This window comes from Carassius gibelio, chromosome B2 (assembly GCF_023724105.1).
Source record: "Carassius gibelio isolate Cgi1373 ecotype wild population from Czech Republic chromosome B2, carGib1.2-hapl.c, whole genome shotgun sequence".
Lineage (NCBI taxonomy): Eukaryota > Metazoa > Chordata > Actinopteri > Cypriniformes > Cyprinidae > Carassius > Carassius gibelio.
Window position 1 is genome coordinate 12,385,902 of NC_068397.1, and position 27,394 is coordinate 12,413,295.

The 27,394-nt window shown below is 35.5% G+C and overlaps 1 protein-coding gene across 2 annotated transcripts in view; it reads right to left on the bottom strand.

The window, feature by feature from the left end:
• ptprfb (protein tyrosine phosphatase receptor type Fb) overlaps window positions 1–27,394 on the bottom strand; it is a 179,163-nt gene that overhangs the window by 124,469 nt on the left and 27,300 nt on the right. The gene's annotated exons all lie outside the window — the stretch shown is intronic.

Genomic DNA, 27,394 nt, shown 5'->3' on the forward strand with positions numbered 1-27,394 from the left:
TAACAGTATCAAATCCGGCACTTTCCAGGACAGAAATCATTGCTACAAAGCCTAAGCAGTGATTCCCACACAGAATTCCTTTTAATGTCTTCTTATTAGATTACACTGAACCTCAGTGGAACATTTCTACCCCTGCACGGCTAATGTAACACTAAAAAGCCATACACAAATGATGAAACACATGAGGAAAATCCTATGCATGCTATTGAATTTACCACATAATGTTTACAAATGACACAGAGGTTGGGCTACAAATAATCCTTATCCATCATAGGGACTAGGTTATAATATCCTAACTCTGTCACAGTCTTTTTATATTGGAGATATTTGTTTTCATTTCACGGGTAATTATATAGATGCATTCCATTTCATTTGTGCGTGTAGACTAAATATTGACATGACATAATCAAAAATATAATTTCCATTGATTCAAAATGACTGTATCTAGCATAACATACATAACCTCTGAGTAGCTTAAAGGAATAGTTCACCCAAAAATTAGATTTCCGTCACCATTTACTCAACCTCAATGTCATTCCAAACCTGCATGACTTACTTTCTTCTGGGAAACACAAAGGAAGATATTTTGAAGAATGTTTTGACTGCTCTTGCAGTCCCATTGACTTTCATTTTATGGACAAAAAAATCTAATAAAAAAAAAATGTATGTATTTAAGAAATATATAATAAAGAAAATTGCACTCAAACTAACTTGAAACATCCTTATAGATATTAAACCTATTCTCACAACACATTTCTCACTTCTGCCTATTGTCACGTGAACAATGTCTCCGGAAGAGAAACCAGGACAAGATATCACTCTGAGAGTTTCAGGCTCCACTTGAGGAGAGACACTGTGAACATTAGAGACTGCTTTCTAGGGCATAATTACACTTATATCCACAATGGTACCTCTGCTGCACCTCCCCCAGAGAAAACCCAGGCACACTGTATCTGTGTGGCTTCTACACTACTGCAAACCACCAATGTCAGAGGGAAAGCTGTTTCTATTCATCCTCCATGCATGCTGGAGAAGAGGCTATAGGGCGCAGAAAGAGGTTAAGAATGCCTCGCCACACCTATTGCCCTTCCTGTCCCACTTTCTCCAGGGGCTTTTCAACCATCACATGGCAAGATAAAAGAATGACTGAAATAGCCCATGGGCTACAGCCTGGCCCTGTGAGCCGTTAATTTCAGCGGACGACCGTTTGAAACAGCTTTAGCTTTTACGATAAAGTCGTTAGCGCAGACGGAGAGCCCAACACAGCTGTCAATTACTTAATACCCACCAGCACCCTCCCTGTAATCTAAATCAATTTACTGACACCTTACCCACAATTCCAATTTTCAGATGGGTTACTCTACAACAGGGCAACACAATTGTGCTTTCTAAGAGAGCTCACATGAGACACAATAGAGCTGGGCAATGGATCACTGGAAAGGTTCCCAAAGCTTTGTATGTAATGTTATTAGTTCTGACCAAATGAAGTACCAAACAACAAAACAAACCTCACATTCATGGTGATTCATGAACTGCACTGAATGATAATTATCTATCCTTTTCTCCTAATCTTATTTCACATGGGAGACATTTACCCTGTTCCAAAATCTAATTTTAAGGCAGCATTAAATACTTTTCATACTTTGTGAAAACAGCAAGAATGCACTGTGATAAGTGGGGGAAAAAAATAAAAATAGAAAAAAATCTGAAATGTGTGATGCAGGAGAAATGAAAATATAAATTTGTTCATAAGGTACTAAAAAGTATCAATAAAAATAGGTCAGTTTATTTAGAAATTATTTAACTTGCTTACAAGCAAAATGCTAACATCAAACTCCACAGAAATTAAAATAGAGGTGAGCCTGGATTGACGACAATATATGTTTCATAAAATACTGATGTGTATAAATAAAATACTTGTATGACCAATAAATAGTTTAGTCGATATTACCGGCCAATATGAGCCTGACGCCGATATATCGGTATCGCCAAATATGCCATCGATATGATTTTTTTTTTTTTGCAGAACATACAACGCAGATTAAATGCTTTTGACTGGTACAATTACTTAGTTTGCACTCCATTGTTTGCTACTGGTGACCCAAGTGAGTGTAGTGTAGAGATGAGCAGAGGAGCTCAAATTCCAACGGAGTTCGCCGCTTCATATTATCTGCTTGCCACCAACCCGCACCTATATTTGATAGTACATTACAATGAATCTTATTCTTAGTTTTGAATAATAATATGATAAATGGATGGTTCATTTGTAACAAGATTGAGTGACGTTATAGACTAAAGCTGATCTTTTCATCACGGCACGTGTCTGTAGCCCAATAAAGCCCGTGTTAAGGCCACCAGAGCTGATCACAGCCACTCAGTCAATGCTGATTTTAGGATCATACCGGCCTCGCCGCAGCCCAGAATCACGAAATCCGAATGTTATTTTAAATGTGCGCATTGTAGCCACATTAATACTCATCATTACGCCTCAACTCACAACATGAGCATCATCTGTTGCAGACTGATTGCATATAGTTATGTTGTACACTGTAAAGTATAATGTAACAATGCCTAACAAAATTTGCCTATGCGTGCCCCATTTGTGCATGCATAATTTGTGTGAATGGTGAAAATAAAGGCAATTTCAAGTCCTGTCATTTGCATTTACGTGTATAAGAATATGCAATGTCTGCCAAACTTAAAATGGAAAAGCGAGTTCAATTTGACATTATCATATTTTTAATATCCCAACAGGTATGACCCTGCTGTACTGAAAGAAAAGCAAGAGCAAAGCTTCCGTTAGGCATTTCACTTCCTTATCACCACACTCCCACTCTGCCAAAACTCAAATGAAAATGCAAGCCTGTCAATTGGTGCTTGTAAGTGGGAATTTTTGGTGTAGGGGTGAAGTGGCAATCCATAATAAAACGCAATTTCTATTTTGAAAATCATTCTGTTTTGAGTAAATCACCACCTAAATGGCAAATAGGCAGACAGACAGATAGACAGACAGACAGACAGACAGACAGATAGACAGACAGACAGACAGACAGACAGACAGACAGACAGACAGACAGACAGACAGACAGACAGATAGATAGATAGATAGATAGATAGATAGATAGATAGATAGATAGATAGATAGATAGATAGATAGAACATTACTGAGAAAATAACAAAAACATTTTAAAGATGAAAAACCCTACATTGTGATTTACTGTATATTGTTTTATAAATTAATAAAATTAATAAAATGTGCACACATTTTTATGAATCTGGTCACAATAGTGAAGCTTTTGCTTCAGAAAGCAAATATTAAATTTGTATTTGAAAAGTCATTCTGTTTTAAAATTATCTAAATTAGGATAAGTCTATGGTGACAATGGGATGTTATGATTTGCGTTGGTCGATTCATTGTACTGTTAATGTATTATGTCTTGTATGTTCATTGTATTTATTATATTTTGTATTTTATGTGGAACTTTTATTGCGGCTTTCTTGGCAAGGGCTCCTTCGCAAAAGAGACTTGTTCTCAAAGGATTTCCCTGGTTAAATAAAGGTTAAATAAATAATAAAAAAAAATTGTTTTACTGTATTTCTTATTTTTTGTCACAATTTAAATTTTGTTATGCATTTAACTAAAATCACCAGTCTACATTAAATCCAGCTAACTATCCAACTATAAAAATTAATTATTTTATTAAATAAGATTCTCATTAAAAGTATTTTAATACTTAAGTCACTACTGAGAAAATGAATGTCTGCAAAGCATTTTAAAAGATGAATTTCCAGGGGGAAAAACCCTACATATGGGTGGTCGGCAAATTTTTCGACATGACGTGCCATTTTGTATTTTTTCAATTTCTTTGTGCCAACCCTCCTAACCCAGCCATTTTTAAATGATATTATAAAAAAAAACAACATGCTTATTTGGTTTTCATGCAAATAGTTTCTGAAGATGTTCATCATAAATAATTTTTTATACTTTTCAAAAGTTTCTTGAATAACAGATATACAGTGTTACCGTACTGAACACCACAGTATGTGTTTGTGTGACAAGGTCAATGCATTAAAACTGTTCAGTTTAATCACCATTCTATATTAATGTGCTAGTGGTGGAAATCAGTGACCATTTCTTCATATTACCAGTCCCTCCAGTAAAACGCGATTATGCGATCGCTTGATTTAATGCATAATCAGTCAAAGGCTGCATATTTATGCGGGGTCGCATTTTTTCAACTACGCCGCTCTTTTGACGCATAAATTACAGATTTCAGAAAGCAAAATATGCGGGGCTAGCATGATTTCATAATCCCTGTATTTTCGTTGCAAAAAAACTCACATATATATTAGCAGAAAGTTGAAAAATGTTGCGTTTACTTCACACAAGTAAAGCGCCATTTTCCCCTATTGCCATGGGAACCTTATGAAGTAACGTAATTACGTGACGTGAACATCATCTGCAAACCCCGCGGTGAAACCAGGGTGAAACTTGAAGCGCGCAAATCATTCTTATTTGCCAACAAAAATAAGCGCAAAAGAACGCGCGAAGCAGTTTCCTGATTTGTTACATGACAGTGGAGCCAAATTATATTGTGAGAACTTGCGAAAACTGCGGTTTGATGAAATAGAGAAAAAAAGGTGATTCCCCCAACACCCTCTTCTCACTAGGCTACTAACACTGTTGTATTATCATTCAGTAGTTGATGCAAATTTACAGTTGTAAAATTGCATTTTTTGTTACAGAACAGTACCAAAAACTTACAGTTACAGTAAAATAATTTATGTTGCAGTAAGAGATTGCAAGTTAAATATTCTGTGATTTAGTATGCTAGCTTATCATAGGAAGTAATAAGAAATTACTCTTTACATTAAGGTAGTAGCTTAGTGAGAAAAAGGTGTTGGGGGAATCACCTTTTTTTCGCTTTTTCATCAAACTGCAGTTTTTGCAAGTTCACGCAATTTCATCGCAAACAATTGCAAAAATATCCCGCATATTCCATCGCATTTTTTAAGAAAATGTGCCACAAAATCAAGGATTTTTGCCCGCAACAATCACAAAAAAAATCTGCGTTTTTCTGGAGGGACTGTATTACATAATTACTCCAGCAGGTCGTGAAAAAGAATGTCTTATGCGTTATGTCTTAAGTCAACCAATATATTTACTTATTATAAAAAAAATTATTTGGCTTTATTAAAATATATGCGTAATCTAAACATTAAATAAATAAAGTCTAAATAAGTTTTTCAGATGACCAAAGCACAAGTTTTTTCATAATTAACATTTTAAGTGTTTGGTCCGATATTTACACATTCTAAAAATTGGGGATTAAAAATATCGACATTGTGTTAATTTAGGGTGTGACAATATACCGACTGGCGATAACCATGATATTTAAAATGATTCGGACACTTAGGATAAAACGACATGCAAATAGCCTATTCCAGCACCAGTACCTGGTTGACCTTCCAGGTGGCAGTATTGCGCCTTAACACTGACACCGGTCACACAAGAAGAAGACGCAGCACGCAGTGGCACTACTCTGAGAAGAACCAATAGTATCCATGCTGCGGGTCAACAGATGAATATATCTCAGAAGAACCATGTTCAATATTATCCAGACAGTAAGTTGCCATTGTTTTACTAGTCATTGAATGGGAAATGTTACATTAACCTGTTACGAGGGGTTTTCTGTTTTCATATATTTAAATAAAAGGGTGAATCTTTTAATAAGTACCGCATTTTCTTTACAAGTCTAATTTTTGTATTTGTATTTGCTATCATGTCATGGCCAATACTGCCTTTGTGTAACAATTGATTTCTTTGTTCAAATCTATTACAGGATTAAAACTGATCTAGAAAAACTGAGCTACCACATTAAACTCTTTAAAATGTAAAGTTGGTCGCAGTGCCATTCCCTTAATAACTCATCTGCGGTTGTTCTAGGTGCACATTAATACTGAATTAGAAGCCCGTTAACTGCATGACTTCATTGGCACCGGTGCAACTGTAGGTTAAAAAGATTAGAAAACGGGTACGCAAGTTAACAGGTTAAAGTATGAGTTTTGATGTTAATATTTTATGATTATACTGTTGAACTTGAACGTATTTTCTTGTTATTTCATAGGGATTTTCAAAGAAGACAGAGAAAGCCAGAGTCAGGTCAGGTCAGCTATGATCTGAAGAAGAAGAAGTGAAAATGTATGTGGCCTGTGTTTATCAGTATCCTTATTTTCATTGGGTAAAAAGAAAAACTAAATAAACAAAGTAAAAATCTATTTGGCTGATTCCCTAAGGTTTCTATAGATATCGTGATATATCGATATCGTGAATTCTTTTGGACACAATAACCGTGGTGTAAAAAATTGAATACCGTGACAGCCCTAGTTCACTACATTCAACAAATCACATCTCATACTGGAAAGCTATTGGCTTGAGGTTTAGTCATTCTTTGACAGGATGAAACCTGAGAATTTTGCATCCCTGGATGTAGCTGTTGGTCATTTAACATTTCTATCATAAAATGTATAGTTAAAAAGGTGACTAATATTAAATGATTTGCAACTTTATTGTACCTCGCTTTCTTTAATGTTCAACTGATGCTTTGCGCTCTGCTAAGTTCTGTGAACAGTAAAACCTGCCTACTTTGATTTGATTGGCCATCTCAGACATTTTGATTGTTAGACTGCTGAGGCTTTGATCTGAAGCGCATCTGAAGACTAACACAGGTTCATTTTCATACATTAAAATAGTATTATTTATAGCACCTTACAGGCTGTGTGACTATGAGAAATGATTACCCCAAAATGTACATCAGTATGCAGATTTCTCTATCTCTCGCATGCCAGTGATTATCCCTCTGCGTGCCATAGGTTGCCGACTCCTGTCCTACATTGTGTTATATATTGAATACAATTTTATATTGACATAAAAGTAATATTTTATTAACACGGTTTTATAAATCTGGTCATAATGGTGACGTTTTTGCAGTAATCATTAGAAAACTAAGTCTATCTTGATTTTTTTATGTGAAGCAATCCGAGACAGGTTGCAAGTCAGAATTACATTCTTTTTTAAATTCATCCCTCCTTCTCAATGCCTCAGGTGTGTCACTGTAAACAACAGTTGGGAAGCACCTGTGTATGCGTGCACAGCTGTGAAATGGCTACATATGCATATACAGCGACTGAATCCAGAGAGGTTCAGTCTGAGAGGAGAGGAGACTAAACCCACAGTAGCAACACACCACCTCCACTCTGCATGCAAAGCGATCCATCAATATTGAACACCGCCACACAGTCCTATTACATCTGAATGTAGATACAGGGTCTTAGGGAAGGTACGGCACTCACTCGCTGGGCGGTTAAAGATAATGGAGCTTCAAGCAGAGTGAAAGGGGCTGACGCACTCAGTGACAAGAGCTGAGAAAAAAACAGCACACTGGAGATAAGACTCTGTGCTTGGTAAACTGACCTTCTGTGTGTTTGTGTATGTCCAAGTAAAGTACGAGAGGCACACAGAGTTCAGCAAAGCCACCTTCAGTACTTCCAATTCTGTGCACTTGTGATGCAGCATGGTTGTGGGTTTAATGCTGGTGTAAAAAAAGAGAGAGAGTCTGTGTCTGGATATGCAGGGCGAACAATACTCATGCCATTTTACTTTTGGTCCTGGCAAGACTTTTTGAGCCAATTACCTGAGCTGTAAATGTCATGTGACAAGTCAAATTATATCATTATTCTGTTTGGTTAATGATACCATCATTCTGATTGGTTAACAGCACCACAATAATTTATTTCTTTGTTTTGTTTATTCATTTATCAGACGCTTTTATCCAAAGCGACTTACAAATGGACAACAGAAGCAATCAATTGTAGTATTAAAATAACTAAAAACAGATTCAAAACTAAAAGCTAAAACTTAAAAATACTACCTATACACATTTTAAAAAATAAATAAATAAATAAATAAAAAGATAAAAACAATTACAAATTTAAAAAAAAACTAAAGATATAAGATTATAATGATGTATAATGATTCTAACATCCAAGCCAAACAAACAAACAAACAAACAACAACAACAAAAAAAATAGAACAGTAGTTGAAATATGGCATTAAAAGCAGGAGGGGAAAAAATGATTCACACTTAACAATAATTAAAAAAGAAAATGTAAAAAAAAAAATTGTTTTTTTTTTAAATTCAAATGTATTATTATTATTATTATTATTATTATTATTATTATTATTATTATTATATGCTGAATCATAATAAATTATTAGTAAAACATATGGTTTTGTATAATATGTTAATGTAATTTTATTTCGTTTTATCTAGTTTTGTTATATTTAATTGTTTTTATAATATATTAAAATTATATCCAATACCAATAATACACCTATAACTATTTTCATACACTGATAATTGATAAATGGCTGATATTAAAATTCAGTCCTCTTTTTTTGTAAATACATTTCAGAAATACTTAAATACATACATACATACATAAATAAATAAATAGATAAATAAATACTACATGTGAATTTAGGCAACACAACTTTATCTTGTACAATAATAAATATGAAACTGTTTTATAAAAGTATGAACATTTCACATTTACCATTATTTTATAAAGTGATTCATAATTTTTTAAGTGAGTGCTTTGTGATGGCAAAAGTACTGTAAATGTACTGTACTTGTTGATGACAATACCAGAATTAAATGTAGGTGAGACCACAGACAGGCTCATGATTATTGAGAGTAATTTCAATGTTTGATCTAATTAGTCTCTGCTCGCATACAGCAAAATAATAAAGAAATATGTTGTCATTCTACATTCATTATATATTGATAAATATATTGTTAATTTTATAAAAATATTCCTGTTATTAATCCAGCAATACATCTAATTCATGATCATATTTTTAAAATGCTAGGCCTACTCGCGATACAACTGCAGTCAGCCCGAAAAAGAGAGCAGCCCTACATCACTGTTTTCTGTTGCTATTAAAAATTAGAAACAACACACATTCTTTATTATATTAATCCGTACATCTTGCGGGCTGCATTCTCTGAGGGGAGAGGCAGAGCGTGTCGCTGAATGCGGCAGACAAATCATTTTTATCTGGGACCCCGGCGGGTATTGACAAACCAGGGATGCATTTAGATAGCCCAATTAAAACGGGGAAATGAACCGACATCAGGCACTTTGAAAACGCTGCAGCCCTCTCGTCCTCTGACTCTTCAAAGGCCAGACTCACCACGAAGAGCAACAAGGGGGAGAGAGAGGAGGTGCAGGGGGCTTCAAAGGGAAGAAATTCTCCTCCACAGGCGAGCAACTGGAGGCAGAGGCAAACCAAAGAGCAGAAACCCGAGGCAGCTTTCAGACCAACTTCACAGCAGGGCTCTACGCTAACTTTTTTTTTTCCATAAGTACTCACGCCTCTGAGTTAAAACTAGATGCACTGTTAAAGTTCATTTAACTGTAACGTTAATGTGCCATTACAGCATATATATGCATAATCTAGCATTTAAAACTGAATATATAATTGCTACAGAATTCAGAAACATAAGATGGACTTGATATCAGTAAGCCTTAAAATGACAAGAATTAATTAGCTTTTATTTATATTAGCATTTTATTAACTTTTATAAGTATGATATTCAATATTTTTATTATTTTCAAATAAATTCTTATCTAGGATTCTTTAACAAACAGAACGTTCAAGATAACAGCATTTATTTTCATTGTAATGATACTGAAAAATAATAATAATAATAAATCTTAGACTTTTGAGTGATAGTGTAAATATATCGTATTTATATATATATATATATATATATATATATATATATATATATATTTGATATATTTTGAAAAAAAAAAAAAATATATATATATATATATATATATATATATATATTTGATATATTTTGAAAAAAAAAAAAAAAAATATATATATATATATATATATATATATATATATATATATATATATATATATATATATTTGATATATTTTGAAAAAAAAAAAAATATATATATATTTATATATATATATATTTGATATATTTTGAAAAAAAAATTATATATATATATATATATATATATATATATATATATATATATATATATTTGATATATTATGCAAAAAATAAAATAAATATATATATAAATATATATATTATATAATATATATAAAATGTTTGTTTTGTTAACGTTGGTGATAAATACATTAATTTTGCATCTGGTCATACACATGGGACATGTTGATTGTTCAAAGACATATAGACAACAGAAAAGAGCATAACAGAATATCCTGAGACGTGCTAAAAAGCTGAAATTTAACCCGAATCTCTCCTACGCAGTTATGAGAGGATTGAGACCTCTCTCAGAAAACCACACCTCTCAGGACTTACACCATTTGTCTTAATTTGCAGCTTTGATGCTTCAACAAAGACTGTAATTTGACATATTTATGTAGCACCATGCATTGGTGAGCTGGATGCATTAGATATTGTTTGGAAATAATCAGGTACATTTTTTAAATGCGTAAAATCAGCAGTTAAACATTCTGAATATAGTACCTTCAAGTGGTCTGCCAACATGCTTTTTTTGTTTTTGATTTTTTTGGTCCATGTGACTCATTATACTCTGAGGAAAACCAACTTCAATGTCATCTTCTTCAACCACCATTTAAATTAAGAGGGTTACTTGCTCCCCAGAAATAAAATTCTGTCTGACCAGAGTTTTCATTTTTGGGTAAAATATCTGTTTAATTGAATTAACAGCCAATTTAGAAACTAAGTGCTCTTCTGCAAGAATCCCAGTCCAAAAGGTCAGTAGGTCTCAGATGTATCGAGACGGCTCTCATGAATAGGCTGTGCCAGGCCTGAAGAGGGGACACACTGTTCTTACTGAGATCCACTCCATTCAAACTCTGCTCTAATTCTCCTCTACAATTCAACACTGCAAACCCTATAGAGCAACAGGCATTCAGGGACAGCTTTTTGTCTGATGTGTTTGCTCATACAGATGTGCTTTTCATCATCTTTCAGTCTTAAGATTCTGACATTGGGTTTTGGGTAAGGGAAATGGAGAAAACAGGTGAGCACTTGCAAAGACAACGAGGAGAGTTTGATCACATTTTTGCACTTGTAGAGGAACATGATTCTTTAAAGAGAAACAGGGGCATTGAAAGAAAGAACAATATCAAAATCAGTTTTTCAACATTTTAGACACCATTGATTTGCATATGGAGAAGAGATTTTCCTCTCTGGAGAAACTGGCATTTCTTAGCCTGCTGGAATTTTTTTAAATTCACGAAATATGATAAGTCCTTTCCAGACACTGCATTTAAAGGGATCCCCCACCCCAAAATGAAAATTTTGTCATTAATCATTTACCCCCATGTCGTTCCAAACCCGAAAAAGCTTTGTTCGTCTTTGGAACACAATTTAAGATAGTTTGGAAGAAAACTGGGATGCTTGTGACTGTCCCATACACTGCCAAGTAAAATATACTGTAAAAGTCCAAAGTATGAAAGGCATTGTCAGAACAGTCCATCTGCCATCAGTGGTTCAACCGTAACGTTATGAAATGACCAAAATACTTTTTGTACACAAAGAGAAATAAAATAATGACTTTATTCATTCGTCTCCACTGTCTCTCCACATCACCTTAGCACCATTTTGGAGAATTTGAGCTGAACGCAGGCAGCTTACACTCTTACACACAGCCGTGACACAAGGATCAGTTTTCTACATGTATTTACACTTTGATCTGAATAAAAATAGCACATACATGTGGTGCGGCTGACAATGCCACTTGAGTAGCCTTGCTCTGATGTCCATAGAGAAATAAATGCTGCACCAAATGAAGACATCTGACAGCTTCAATGAAAAGGTCATTGACAAGTTCACGAAAAAGGATCACAGAATGAATTTAATTCACAAATAAGGTAGGTAATGTGCATTTAAATCGACACCTACCATGGTGTTTCTTATGATTTTAATTTTTATTCATTCTTTGAGTGTCACTACTCACCACTGATATATAATTTTGAAACACAAATAATAAATAAATTATGCTCGATCGTGCGTGTTTATTTTATCGCTTACGTGATGTGAACACAGTCTGCAAAACGCTTTAATAAATATCAGTTAAATAATAAAATTAAATAAGAAAGTAGCCTCAGTAAGAAAGTTAAACCCTGTCTAACGGACACTGGCAGCGCAACACAATACTATAGAACTCATTATAATCAGTAGCTATGTTTACATGGACCCTACTAATCCGATCATAATAGGACTAGAAGCACAATCGGAATAAAAAAGTCATATGTAACCACATCAACCGTCTTGAATTGGCCGGATCAGATACAGATATTGATTGGATTGTAGGGTGTGGTGTATTCATTTCGTAATCTGAGTGAGAGGACAACTGATCGGATTGAAAACCAATACTGGAAAGTACTGTGCATGTGCAGTGATGTAAAATTAGCGTAATGATGTATGACGCATGGAACGAGCTGTTCTTCCTGGTGAGTAAAGTGTCATAAATGAGTGTCTCTTCAATATAAAACTCCCCTTTCACTCAGTGTCTGTGAAGTGGAGCAGCACAATTTCCCACCAGTCCATTTTTACGACTGTAATCCACAGACAACTGGTTCGGCAAGGGGCACTATTACTGCTTTATAAAGTAAGCAGCACAGCACAGTTCATGTGCTGGTCATCAGCTAATTAGGACCTGAAGTAGACAAATATCAAGTGGGCTTTTTAAAACAGTATGCAATAACAGCGGGAAACTCTGAATATTCAAGTAGTGTGCACATGTCAAAAGTGTAAATCCGATCAGAAGCTTGTAACAGTGACATGTAAAAACACATATCAACTAGATGCCAAGTCCAAATCATTTCAGCGAACCGGTTCTTTTCAAACAGATTGGCTCATTGAACCAGTTCAAAAAGCAGATTCATTGGTTCCTGACATCATCAAGCTATAACTTCTCTATGCATTTAATTTCTAACAACTCAGTGCCATGTTGTATCAAAGAAAGTCATTGAAGTTATTTTTGTCAACACATATTCAACACAAGTTTCACACCTACAGCACACATTACAGGCACTGATGCACCAACGCAGAGATGTTCTACATGTATGCAGTATAAAGAATGAATAAACCAGTCTTATAAACTCCTTGATTTCGCAACTTTAAATATACTATGCATGCAAAATAAACTACTGTAAAATGTATTTACATCACTTGACAGAGTGGTTTTTACAGGTTTTAATAAAATGTAAATTAATAACAGTCATGATAAGCTTATTTCCAAAAAGCACCTCAGGCTAGCACAGTACCATCAACTCACTCATCAGAATCTTTGGAAAACTTCGCCACGGCTCATTTGGTTCTTGTTGAGTCACTAATTTCAACCTGATCACTTTATTTAGCGATCATGTAAACACTACGTTCAGATTCGTCAATCAGATTGAAGTCATTCCAATAGAAGCAAAAAGTGTCTATGTAAACATACATTGTTATGCTGTCTACACTGGATGCGGCGCGACACAACATGACAAATCTCCAACAGTAAATTGCCTTGTCCTATTTTTGATACACTGACACAAAAGTTAAATTGTCCTGTGTAGTGACTCAACCTGTTCCGACGCGGCGGCGGTGTCGTGTCTGGTTTAGACATGGTTCACTGTTCCGCCACCAAGCAAGTGGGTGCACTGACTCCTTGTCTGCACGCACTCTCTTTAGATTAGGAATTGTTTCCACATTTCTTGTTAACATTTTCTATTTATCGCTGTCTTATTTGTATTTGGTCAGTTTGGAGAAAGCCTTACCAAACCTGACCATCCAGGTGTTTACGATCATGAGAACTTGAAGACACTTTTACAAACGTGGATGGGTGACATGAATGGAGATGACTCCAGATCGGCAATGTAGTATTTGGTTTCCCAACAAGGTCCATTGCCCAACACAAAATGAATTTACTGAATGCAGAATAAAGCCCTAATATACGCCAATGTTCAAAATAATGGTGTCAGTAAGATTTTTTTCCCCCTTTATTTATTTATTTATTTATTTTTCTGTGATGGGAAGCAGAATTTTCAGCAGCCATTACTCCAGTCTTTAGTGTCACATGATGCTTCAGAAATCATTCTAATATGCTGATTTGCTGCTCAAGACATTTCTTATTATTAGTGTTAGAACAGCTCCTTAATATTTTTGTGGAAACTGAGATACCTGTACACTATTCAGAATTTTTTTATTAACAAATCTTTTCTAACGTTAGAATGTCTTAACTGTCTTTTATAAATTACGTCTTACCTTTGATCAGTTTAATATATCCTTGCTGATTAATTATTACTAATTATTGACACACATGGACAAAAACATGGAAATGGACAAATAATCTATATTATAATATGTCAAGTGAAATCAGGTATCAAAATAATTCAATGTGAGTAATAATTTAACTGTGGATAATGTGGAAAAAGTGAAAAAAAAACTCTTTAGCATTTCACAGAGGATTCTTGCTCTGTATTATGGACTTTTGAAGCAAATTATTTTACTTAGATTCATCAGCGTTGCACCAGTTTTCACTTTCATACCCTGCTGACTGACCTTAAAGGAGTCATGTTTTTTTTTTTTTTTTTTTTTTTTTTATTATACTATTCTCTGAGGTCCACTTAAATGTTAACAGGATTTCTCATATAAAAACATAATTTAGAAAAAATAGGCTATTTTCTGTCCTGATTTTTTGACACCACCTGTCAGAACTATACTGCAAAGCAATAGTGACACATGATAAAAAATACTTGTTACTCACACTCGTGTGTTGAGACATTATTGTCAGATTCAATATAGTAGGCGTTGTCATTTAGTTTCCTAAACGTGAAATGAAGAGCAACACATAGTCTAGATGCTGAAGAGTAAACAGTTTCAATACTTTTTGTACAGCTACAGTATCTTAAATTAAGTTTCTCCTCTTAAAGCTAAGAGACCCAAACTGGGGGGAAAAACTGAGAACAGTTTAATGAGAATAGGGTTGTTCAAGGAGGTACTTGACTATGTCTCACCTAGTGTAAGCTATACCTGTTTAAAAAAGCTTAGTTTCATCCTGCCTTAAAAATGCTGCAGTTGAGCCACTGTTTAAAAAACAAACCTTGACTCTATTGATCCAATCAATTACAGGCCTATTTCAAAATTACCTTTTTTGTCAAAAATTATAGATAATGTTGTACTTAATCTCATTTAATTTGCAATAACATTTTGATCCTTTTTAATCTAGGTTTAGAACAAATTATAGCACGGAGTCTGCCATAGCAAAAAAGTAGAAAATTACTTCCTGTTATTTGTAGATTCTGGTAATTGTTCCATTCTTGTATTGCAGGACTTGCTTTTGACACCGTTGATCATTGCATTCTCTTAAAATAGATGAAAATTTCAGGTTGGCATCCATGGAGCTGCAGAAAACTTTTTTTGTCTTTACTAAAAGGAGTTTTTTGGTGGAAATTGGAGCATTCTTATCACCTACAGTTCCCATCTCCTGTGGTGTGCCTCAAGGCTACGTCCTGGGTCCAACCTTTTTCTCCTTATATATGCTCCTGCTTCATGACATTTTTGAGGTATCCTATCAGGCTTTTGCAGATGACATCCAACTTAATCTCACTTTAAAATCAGGTACAAACTTTTTGTCTCCCCTGTTAGCATGTTTAAGTGATATAAAAAGTTGGATAGATAAAAACTTCCTGCAGCCAAGTGAGAATAAGAATGATATTATGCTTTTTTGCCCTTCACAATTATCAGGCAGATTTTTAGTCAACCTTTCAAGCAAGCATAAATTCATCAGTTTAAAAACATTGGAGCCATTTTAGATCAAAAATTATTTGACAAACAAATCATTTCTGTAGTCAGAGATCCATTTATTTCAACTATAGGCTAGATTAATGCAAAGATTGTATGCTGGAATTAATCAGATTTCTCTCTGACGCTTACAAGTGGTTTAGAATGCTGCAGCTCACTTTTTGACAGGGACAAACATTAAAAGGAGAACAAATACTGTCTGTGCTAAGCCTTCATTGGTTACCTGTGGAATACATAATTGACTGGAGAGTTTGTTTTTAAAGCTTTACAAATGCCACGTTTCCACCGAAATTACCCGGAACAATTGTACAAGGAACTTTTTTTCCCCAGAAACTATTTTCCCCGCAGACCTGTTGCTTTCTGCGTTTCCACCATGGTCTAAAATACCGTGAAGATTAGGCAAATAGTCTGGTGACGTAGGTCTGAATGTGTTTCTAGATACAAAGTAAGCAAATTTCGGACTTGAATCCTCGGTAGTTTGGACTTTGCGAGTTTGACTTGGGAGTGTGATATCCACGACAAAGCAAATCCGGTAATTCTGCAAATAGCAACATACTTGATAACATCAGTCAGCTCGCCTGTACTTAGTTCAGGGAAATGTGTATATATATTCAGTCATTACTGTTACAATGAAACCAATCAGCATGTTCAGCACCCAAGTCCCGCCCCCGAAAGTTCCAGAACTTAAAAAAAAAGGACTACCTACCAGCAGGGACTTTCTGAGGGGCATTTTTTTTTACCCGTAACTTTATTTAGTTCCTGGTTCCTGCAGTGAAAACACACCGAGTACCAGCCCAAAGTCCCTAGTTCCTGGGTAAAGTTCCAGCGGTGGAACGCACCTATGGACTTACTCATACTTTCTGTGAAGAGCAGGGCAAGAGAAGATCCCAAATATATATTATATATTTGGGATTATATATCCCAAATATATGTTAACTGTCCTTCAGTCACAATTAAAAACTAAAGATGATAGGGCCTTTTATGGTCATCAGGACTTTGTGTTTTTTTATTTATTTTTTTGGCTTTCTGCCCCTCTCTATCAGTCTTCATCCACAATTTGCTAATTTAAATAATGTGTATTAAATAGTATATGGTCAATTGTGATTTGTTTGTTGACCTTAATAGTGCATTTTTATTGATTACAACGAGAAAACAACAGAGGAGCTGGTGGAACATGTAGCAGATCACCTCATTAGCACAGCTCTTAGCTTGTTCTGTCAGTTCGAAAAAAATCAAAGATCAAGACTTCAAATGTAGCACTTTAAAGAGCTGCTCTGCTAAGTGCTGGTGCCATAAAGGTGAAAGAACAATCTTACAGACTTTAAAAAAAAACAAAAAACAGAAGACCTCACCGTCAAGAAGATAATATTATACTGTGTTTCACAGTCAGAAGTGTCCTCTTCTTTAAATCACACAATAATGGATATGCTCGCCCCTGAGGGAGACAAAAACAGAACCTCTGAACAGAACAAGATAAGCATCAGAAACTGTTTTCTAATGATGCAAATGAACATTTTACTGATGACCAAGGGGCGAGGCAGGAAAAAAAATCTATGGATGTGTGTTGAGGTCAACTGAAGTATTCTTGAAACTTTCAATCTATTCTCTTAACTGGGTTATATACAGTGTCTGATGGACATTTGTTTATCACTTAAAAGGGGGGTGAAATGCTATTTCATGCATACTGAGTTTTTTTACACTGTTAAAGAGTTGGATTCCCATGCTAAACATGGACAAAGTTTAAAAAATTAAGTTGTACGTTTGAAGGAGTATTTCTGTTCCAAAAATACTCCTTCCGGTTTGTCACAAGTTTCGGAAAGTTTTTTTCGATTATGGCTCTATGTGACGTTAGATGGAGAGGAATTTCCTTATAGACATTCACTGATCAGAGCGAGAGCGACGGATTTGCGTATCGTTTATTTCTTAAGGATGATGCAATCCCAACGAAAAAGGGTCACGATCGTGTGTTGGAACCGCAGGCGGTGAGTAAAACTGCTTAAAATATCTCTGCCTCCTTGTTAGTGTGTCCGCCTCCCATGCCGGAGACCCGGGTTCGAGCCCCGCTTGGAGCGAGTCGTTGCTGCTGCTGCTCTCGTTCAGTTTCAGCCTTGGGATCTGATTCTGGATCACAAATAAACGGCTGAATCTGACTGTTAGCCATGGTTTGTTTTGGATGTTTTTTTCCTCACGGTAATGTTACAGCTTCCAAACGCTCTCAACGCAAAAGCCTACTGGCGCTCGTGATTCTTTAGCTCCGCCCACAAGTCACACCTCCAGCCGGTCGTGTTTTTCCGGGAAAAATCAGTACAGACTATCTTTCTCTTATGAATATAATAAAACTAAAGACTTTTTGGAGTTATGAAGGATGCAGTACTACTCTATATGTACTCAAGATTAACAGGATATTGAGTGAAAACGAGCATTTCACCCCCCCCCCTTTAATTTTTTTTAAGTCCCTTTTGTTTTACACTCCACAATGTCATCATGAATAGGGTTAACGCAAATTGTACCAAAAAAAAAAACACTACATGTATGTTTCCAGTTAAACTAAACTTAAAATATCACATATATCAAAATATCACAAAAACAATATGCAAATAAAGCAACATTTCTATCACATGTTCTGAAATATCAGGCAGCATAAATTTTTCAATATTGATAAAAAATGTTTCTTGATATATATATATATATTAAACTCACAAAAAATGTGTGGATGAAAAGAAAAAAGAAAACACACAAACACACACACACACACACACACACACACAAAAACGTAATAGTAGCAGTTATTTTTGTACAACTGTTACTGAAATATAATCAGTGTGAAATAGCAAATAAGAAAAAACAACACATACTGTTGTTGCACAAAGGAAATCAACTTTAGTCAGTTTCCCATCTATGTCGCTCTTGCACGAACATGCTCAGACGCACACAAATTAGAGAGCTGCCAAATGAGTGAGTAATCCATCATGGCTGCCATTTACCAGCCCTCCTTTTTAACAAAGCCTTGACGGATGGGAGGAGATAAGGGTCTGTGTGTGTTAGTGGAACTGTGAGCACAGTTCTTTCAGGCAGACACACACACCTGCACAAGTAACGGTGGAAACTGTGAAAGTCATGTTCACTCATCAGTCTTCTGATGCCCTGTGAACAGTGAGGGGTGTGAACTCATGCATAACCTATTCATACCCCTCCTCCCCTCCAACATCCCCCAAGGTCTCCCTCTCAAAGCAGCACAAACACACAGACAGACTGCGTGTGTGTGTGTGTGTGAGACAGAGTATGTGAGCTGACCACTGCTCAACACAACTGAGCACTGAAGAACCAGTGCAAACCTGTAAAAACAACCAAAGTCCCTAAAGGCAAGTCAGGTCACTCAGCGGCCATATTGGAAATGTTCCTGGGAAGTTGTTTTCTATGCTGGTAATAGGTAAACAGGTAAAGTTGTAATATACAACTACTGTTAAAGTTTGGGTTCAGTAAACATTTGTTTTTGGGAATGGAAAAAAAAAAAAAACTTTAATTGCGCAAAGATGCATTAATTAGTCAAAAGTTACAATTCTGCCACAAAATATTTCTGTTTCAGATAAATGATGTTCTTTTGAATTTTATATTCAAAGAACTGTAAGCAAAAACGACAACAAAAAAAAAAAGGTTATGAGAAAAATACTAACAGCACAAGTACAGCAAGTTCCTCTTTTAAATGAAAGGTGAGGTTTCTATGGAAGCCTTTTTCTGCCACATAAGGAAAAAAAAATTAATCTCACGAGTTTATATCGCAATTCTGAGATTTGTTTTCTTTTTTTTTATCTAATTTAGAGTTGAAACCCATCTTTCCTTAAAGTTATACATATCCAAACTGAACACACCTGTTCCAGATTTGTGCCACAATTACCTTTTTTACTTTTTATTCAGTGGCGGAAATGGGCTTCCATAGGTTTCCATTGCTCACCTGAAACAAAAAGACACCCAAAATATAATTGAGGCACTTGGAGTGACTTCATCTCTTGTTTGGTACTGAAATATGAGTGCTATGAATCACTATTCTTCAGAGTACCATCAAAACTATGCACGACCATTTCTCTTTCCATATGGGGCGATGCACAAATCTGGAACAGGTGTGTTTAGTTTGGATATGTATAACTTCAAAGAAAGATGGGTTTCAACTCCTAAACAGAGTTACTTGTAAATTACAGCCAAGTTTGTTAGAGACAGAATGGATTCACATATGCCCCATCTGAAAAAGTGGGAATATGATGGAAAGGACAAACAGAAGCAGCACAAAACCATACTAGAACATAAAGCATGTCGTTTGAAATGGAGGAAACAGAACAGGTCTGGCTGTTGGACATTATTTGCTCATTCACGCCACAGGCTGCGCGGTATAGCAACACCATCACTTCTGTAGAGTAGCTGCTATTAGAAATTCATGAACTACTCCCTCAGACTGACATAGCCTCTGGTGATGGAGGTAAAATAAAGATTCTAAAGATTTGCATTAAAATAAAAATAAATAAATAAATCCTTCATTCAGTCATCACTTACTCAAGGTTATTTTGTTCTAAACCTGTATGAGCAAATATCACAATATTTTAAGAAATCTTTTTTTTTTTTTCTTTTTTTTTATTGATTGATTGATAGTTTTATACTTTCATTTGTTTGCATTTTTTCTAACCCATACAGTGGACATCAATGATCCCCAAAACTGTAAATATTGGCATAATTTAATATTTTTGTGTAAATTACCTTTTTATGTTACATTCAATGCAGTTGATGTAGTTCAAGAAAAAGAAAAACAACTTTCCATAATTAATCCTGTTTTAATTATTGTGTCAAAACACACACACACACACACACACACACACAAACATTTTAATAATTTCTATTCAGGCACCTTAATAAGCAAATAAATTACTAACAGTTTTTTTTTTTTTTATAATCTCTAATCCATATAGGACACAAAAGAGAAACTTTGTGTATTTTAACCAGACAAAAAATTGCAGACAGGCCAAAACATTGTCTAATGTCAAGCCTTGGACTCACCAACAACAATGTATTTTTCCTTCATCAGAGGAACACAAAGTGCCGGACAGCAAGAGACAGTGTCCATTCTCTCAAACATTGAGGGATTAGCAAAGCCAAATGCAGCTGCATTCTTATGTCCATTCTCACCCTCCCAATGCAGAAACATATACTATCTAGCTTGTCCTGAGAGGGTATGGCAGATGGATGAAATAGCACACAAGACTGGCGTGCCACTGAGTCCCACTTTGCCCCAATGGACGAACTATTATTACTTTTTTTTCTAATAAGGATTTCTAAGGTAGTCATCTACGCTGATGCTAATCACAATTATTTCCAAAGAAAAGCCCCCACTGTATCTTTCCTCCATCCCTTGATCCATGTGGCTATGCTATAGCTGATCCCATCAGACAAGCTGGGTGAAATGGGAGACAAACTGTATTCCAATTTACCCTGTGTCTCCCTACACGCCACTCAGAAGGCCCTTCCACGAGGAAAATGCTCAGAGCAATTCACATCTTAGTAATGAGTTTTGCCATGCTGGATATATCGGCTATAATATTAGAACAGTGGCCCCATGAACAAATCCAGCATCTCAAAGCCCTCAGTCAAGATTTTCCCACTGAACTACTATCACAAATGACCACAGAACTGAGCTGCACCTAGACAATGACATTAATGAAGACCCCATGAATCCAAAATTGGATTTTTGTGGCTTTTAGTCCATGTCTATTAAATTTTAGGGCATCTCTATGCTAATGCAAGGGTTCCAAACCTTTTTACCCAGTCAAAGGACTTTCCAAATATGAAGTATTTGAAGTAAGACATTTATACTGTTAAAAAATTGAATGAATGCTGTTCTTTGAAACGTTCTATAATCCTGAAAACATTAATAATAATAAGTGTTGTTTTTTGAGCACCAAATCAGCATATTAGAATTATTTCTGAAGGATTATTTGAGGATGGGTGTTTTTTTTCCTTCAGATTTTATCGATTATTTCAAATTGAATTTTTTTCTATAATTTAGTTTTATTTAAATCCAAAAATCATTGTTTTGAATGAAATATTAGCAAATGTTGCACACATGAGTATGGCCGCAACATATCATTAATGCTAAGCAGCTTTTCATACAGAATATGTCTTTGCATTGAAAAACACAAGACAAGTAGCAGAGCAAATGTTTATGAGACGCAAGTTGAACTACATTTAAAGGCACTTGTTACACTTAGGAATGTTCATTTCAGTTATTTTTCCTAACTAAAAACCGACGCTTGTTTACCAATTCTTATCCGTTATTATTTTAATATTAATTTAAATTAGAATTGAATTAAACTAGAAAGGATAAGTGTCTGTGACCCGTTAAAAATACTAACATTTGTTTCCCAGGAATAAATTTTACATGTGCTAAAGCAGCAGAACAGAACCTATTTATTCAACACAAATTGTTTAAACGTGTAGCATATTTTAACCATGCAGCAATCTTTTTAAATATTTTGATAAATTACTGAAAATAAATAAATAAATAACTTTTTAAACAGTTTAACTGATTGTATTAATCGGTGAAAATTCCTAACGGCCAGTTAACGGTTAACAGTTGAAATAAACATCCCTATATACGCTGGTTGAAAGTATCTTCATATCTCGATGGCACTCATTAAGTTAAGTAGTCTAAATGTATACATATATATTTAAATCATCTGTAGGACCAAAAAAAAAAAAAAGTCCAATCCAAAAAATCGGTCCGAACATTACGATAGGCTGTCCTACCTGCCTATCAAAATATGTACTTGCATACCTCTACCTTTGTACTGTAATGATTTGTCACCGGTGATTACATGATGGTGACAGGCTGAAAGTGTTATTTTATTTTTACAAAACATTTACTTTGAATAATAGCCTATACTATGTAATTGCCTACCACTGTTTGAACTTTGAACTCTCTTTAACCAAATGATTTAATAAATAAATGCAACTTGAATCATGTTGTACTAGGTAATCATAATCTTGAATCGGTTTATTTATTTATTTATTATTAAAAATAACAACTTTTTGCCATGTCACCCATAACCATGCACTAAAGACTGGTGGTAATGGTGACTGAAATTAAAATTTCGCCATCACAGCAGCAAACTGCAATTTAAAATAATTATAATAAACATTTATTTTAAATATATTTCATACTATTATCCATTACTGTAGTGTTAATTCATTTCAATTAAACATACAGCCTAGGTAAGCATAAGGTTTCAACAGAAAAACAAACACAGAAAAGAAAAACTGAATTCAAAAAAATATAATCAAACAAACATCTTTAATAGTACAGCAGGGTAATACCACGGGAATTCCCTGGAAAGGACAGAAAAGAAGTCCAATGTAAATACCATGATGTTTGAATGTTTATTTATTCAGTATTATGACATTTACCATCTGACAATCTGACTGCACTAGTTTTAACATTGGCAAGAAAATGCTGCATCAGAATTATCTTTAGGCAACAGTGTGTGCTTTAGGCAACAAAACCAAATAAAGTCTCCTATCAAAGTTGTACATGTTAATGTTGTAAATGGCAAATGGAACTTGGCACTTCCGTGTGGTAAACAGTCAGCCAACATTGATATTTAATTTGCGAAAGCTTGGAATTTATGTAACGCACCTGCGGTCTCTTGGCCAATGGCCACAGCAGGATTCCCAACCGCTCAGCTTCTCACAAAACTGGGATTAAAAAACGGAGAGCTGGCGAGTTGGATACCACGCATTTCCCATCTGGTCCTGAACTGGACAATAGAGACATTCATGTGGTAAAGGGATAAGTCTGGGAACCGGACCAGAGTAGACTGTAACATACCGCCTCACGATTGAGAGGACTGCTGACTCCCTCCATTTTGAGTACCCGGGGTTCTTTCAACCTTGAGGCTGTAAGGGTCTAAGCAATTTACTTCCTTAACGGAGAGCTTCAGGGCAGCTCAGCAGGAACCTCAAAGCCCCATGAAGGAAAGTCATTGTCATTTTCCTGAATTATCATTTTACTGAAGAGTACGAGAATTTGATTGTTGCACTGAATGAATCCTAAATGCATCTGGCTGCTAAAACATATTACTTGAAAATCTTGATGATGGTGTGCGATAGCCTTCAAGTAAAGTCAAAAATATCAAAATTAGAAATTACAAGCACATGAAAGATCAAGCGAAGTCATATTAGCAGGTGGGAAATTTGATTTTCTTTAATTTTCAGTTCATTGAAGCAAATGAGTGAATCAAATGCCTCTTTATTTGTTTTGGTTTGACTATTTGCGGATTTTGCTTCTGACCCGAATACGCGACAAGTTACGGCGGCATGACTTGGAGATTCGGAGGCTCCCAGGTGTATTCAAAAGCAGCAACAGTTCTGGGAACAAAGTGGAACAAGGTGTCACATGAGGCAGTTTTTCCAAACTCTTCAAGTCAAATCTGCCGAAACTCACTTTGAGATTTTACCTCACCGACCTCGGCTGTCTGTCATAGGCTAGCGAGCAGAGTACAGTACTGTCACAAGGCAAGAGATTGTGAGACAGACAGCTCAGATCACACTTCTGAATCTGTGAGATGTAGGTGTGTGCTGCAGATCGTCCCCATTGCCTGCAGGACCACTGAACTTTGGCCTCGTGTTGATCAGGACTAATGGTAAGTCAACAATCTCCCTTCATAGATGGCATGGTCCACTGAGAAGAAAAGAACAACACAGGTCTCTGGGGCCAAACATAACTTCTTTGTTAAGCAAACTCTGGACCATGGCAAAACACTGAGGTCAACATGATGAAACATTGAAAAAAAAACAAGATTTTGGGCAAAAAAAGCAAAATTTCCTCTGCTGCCTTCAGAGCTAGCAACCACTCGACATAATGCATAACCATTCTGACAAGCTGTCATTGAGAAAGCACTTACCAAATAGTTTTGCCCTATTCGTTCTGCAAGTATACCTAAAGATTGTGGCTGATGTTTGAGTGACGGCACAACATCTAGCCTCACAATTATGCGCAGTCTGTAACAGACATGCCTCAAGCATCTGACTGCAACGAGAGCTGTTAGTTATAGTGTCTGACCTCATACACACATTCAGACAGGCCTATATCTGGGAAAATTGGATAGTACAGAACACACAATTTTAGGTCTGCGCCTGTTTTTTTAGTTTTATAGGCAGTCAGTCAATTGCATGGAGGGAATTCAATGACAGGTATAAACCAAATGAATCAAACATTCCTGCCCCTGCATCTATAAGTACAATGCACACAGTAGTCTTATGTTAAATGGGTTAATGACAAATAACCAGAGTCTGAAGGTCTAGCTATGTGAGGCTACCATGCTATTGACCCAAGTACCTAACAAAGAAAAAATTAGAAGAGAAAGTATACATTTCCTGAAATTACTGAGATATTAGCAAGGCATGTAACCAAACCTTGTTGCCCTAAACAAAAAGTTTCCACAGCCATCTGCAGACAGACGGCACTGTTCTGAGAGTCCAAAAAAAGGACCACCTGTGCACAGGACGAGTGACGACCTGGCTGACACCATCATTTGTTACGTTTGGACTCCCATTACATCATCAGCTTAGATAGCTGGGAAATCCATCTCCTGGTGTCAGATTCCGTCAGCACTAGAAGGTCACAGTCGAAACAGGAAGTCCCCGGCTGGAGTGTGCCAGTGTTCCACTTCTGCAAAGTGCTGATCTGAGTTAGCAGGGAACTTGGGTCTCACTGTATGAGTTACTTTTTCAAAGTGATGGATATGAGGCTTTTTCCTTGAGGCCTATCCATTTGTATTAAGCATTTGCATTAATTATACGGCCTGACGCAAACAGGATACATTCAAGGATGGGGACTTATATCACCTTGTGACAAAGTGCTTACCATGAAAAATACAAATGAGAACTGACAATCCCTGTGATAGTTCATATATCCTCACGAATAAACTCCATCACAGCCCCAACACAGACACAAACGCATAATTCATCTTAATACAAATACAGAAGTTTGTGCTAAGCTAAATACAGCAGATATCATAAATATCGCAGCAGGAGACACATTCTAATGAATGAGGAATGAGAATTTCTGAGATTTGTCAGAGCGTCACACTTGCAGTCTGCTCGAAGTAAAATACAAAGCACACATTTGTGTATTCTTCTGTGTTTCTCTTGGGAAATTATTAATGCTAAGCTAAGGCTATGTTGTAGTTGTTGCACATAAGTTATGACAGAAGTTACAGTGTACTTAGTTTCAGTAGAGAGATCTAAACGTCTTACAGTCAACAAAACCATAGCTTGTTCCTCTATTTCTAAAACAGGAAACCATCAGTTCCTTCTGGCACATTCCCATTATTCTTCACATAACTACTATATACATAGTTACTCCAGCTTTGACTGACAGACATGTTTTGGGCATTGTCTGGTGGTGGAAATCAGCAGATAACTAGGGATGAACAGTAATTATATCAATATCTTGGTCATGATACAATAATATTATGGTTTTATTTAGTGTGTAATGATTAAAAACATTGGACTTTGGGACTTTCTTACTTGGTAACTGGGTTTGGATTAGGGCTGTGCGCTTAGTCATAAAAAACATGATTTGAGCGTGCACGATTTCTAAATCGTTTTATAGCATGAATTTCCTCTGCCCTGACCTCCTGCAGTATGATATCCAAACCAATCAGAATGCATTCTGCCTAAATGGAGCCAGCGAGAGAACACATTTACTGATTGTTTAAACGTGAATATGTCTATGAAAGATTGTATTATTATACTGTGCTAAAATTTAATCACTGCAGGAGTATGTGTGAACCTGGCGCAACAAATCTATTACAACAGCTGAAGCACCGCTACAATGAGCTCTATGACCAATGCAATGTAACTTTACAACTTTACTTTCATTATTTTGATTATTTTGACTTATGTTTGTTCTAGAGACATGTTACAACTTTTGATAAAGCTCTAATTGGTTTTCTTTTGGAAACATGTTTCAAATTCACACTGATTGGATTTATGACTGTAAAGTCTGTGTGTCAAAATCGTGATTAAAATAGAAATCGCGAAATTGATCAAAGAAATCACGAAACGTTTTTTTGTCCATAAGGCACAGCCCTTGTATGGATTAGCTAATGCTACAGTGTGTTTCGTCTAATCACTTCCACAAAGATAAAAAATACATTTAAATATTTGGGAAAGAAAATTTGAATTTAAGATTTTTTCCTACCACCCCTAGCTACTTCTGTTTCTCCTTATTTTAAAAAGATGTTACTAAAAAACGAATTAGGTTCACTTGGTTTTCACATGCCAATATCTATAATACAGGATGACAAATAAACGATAAGAGATGAGGTGTACACAAAATTGCTAAGATTAAATTAACACTTATTTGTTTATAATGAGTTGAAAACTTGTCCGTAGATCTATCTCAGCAGAAAATAAATAAATAAATGAATAAATAATTCTGCCAAAGTCGAGGTCTATCACTAATCAAAAACAAATGC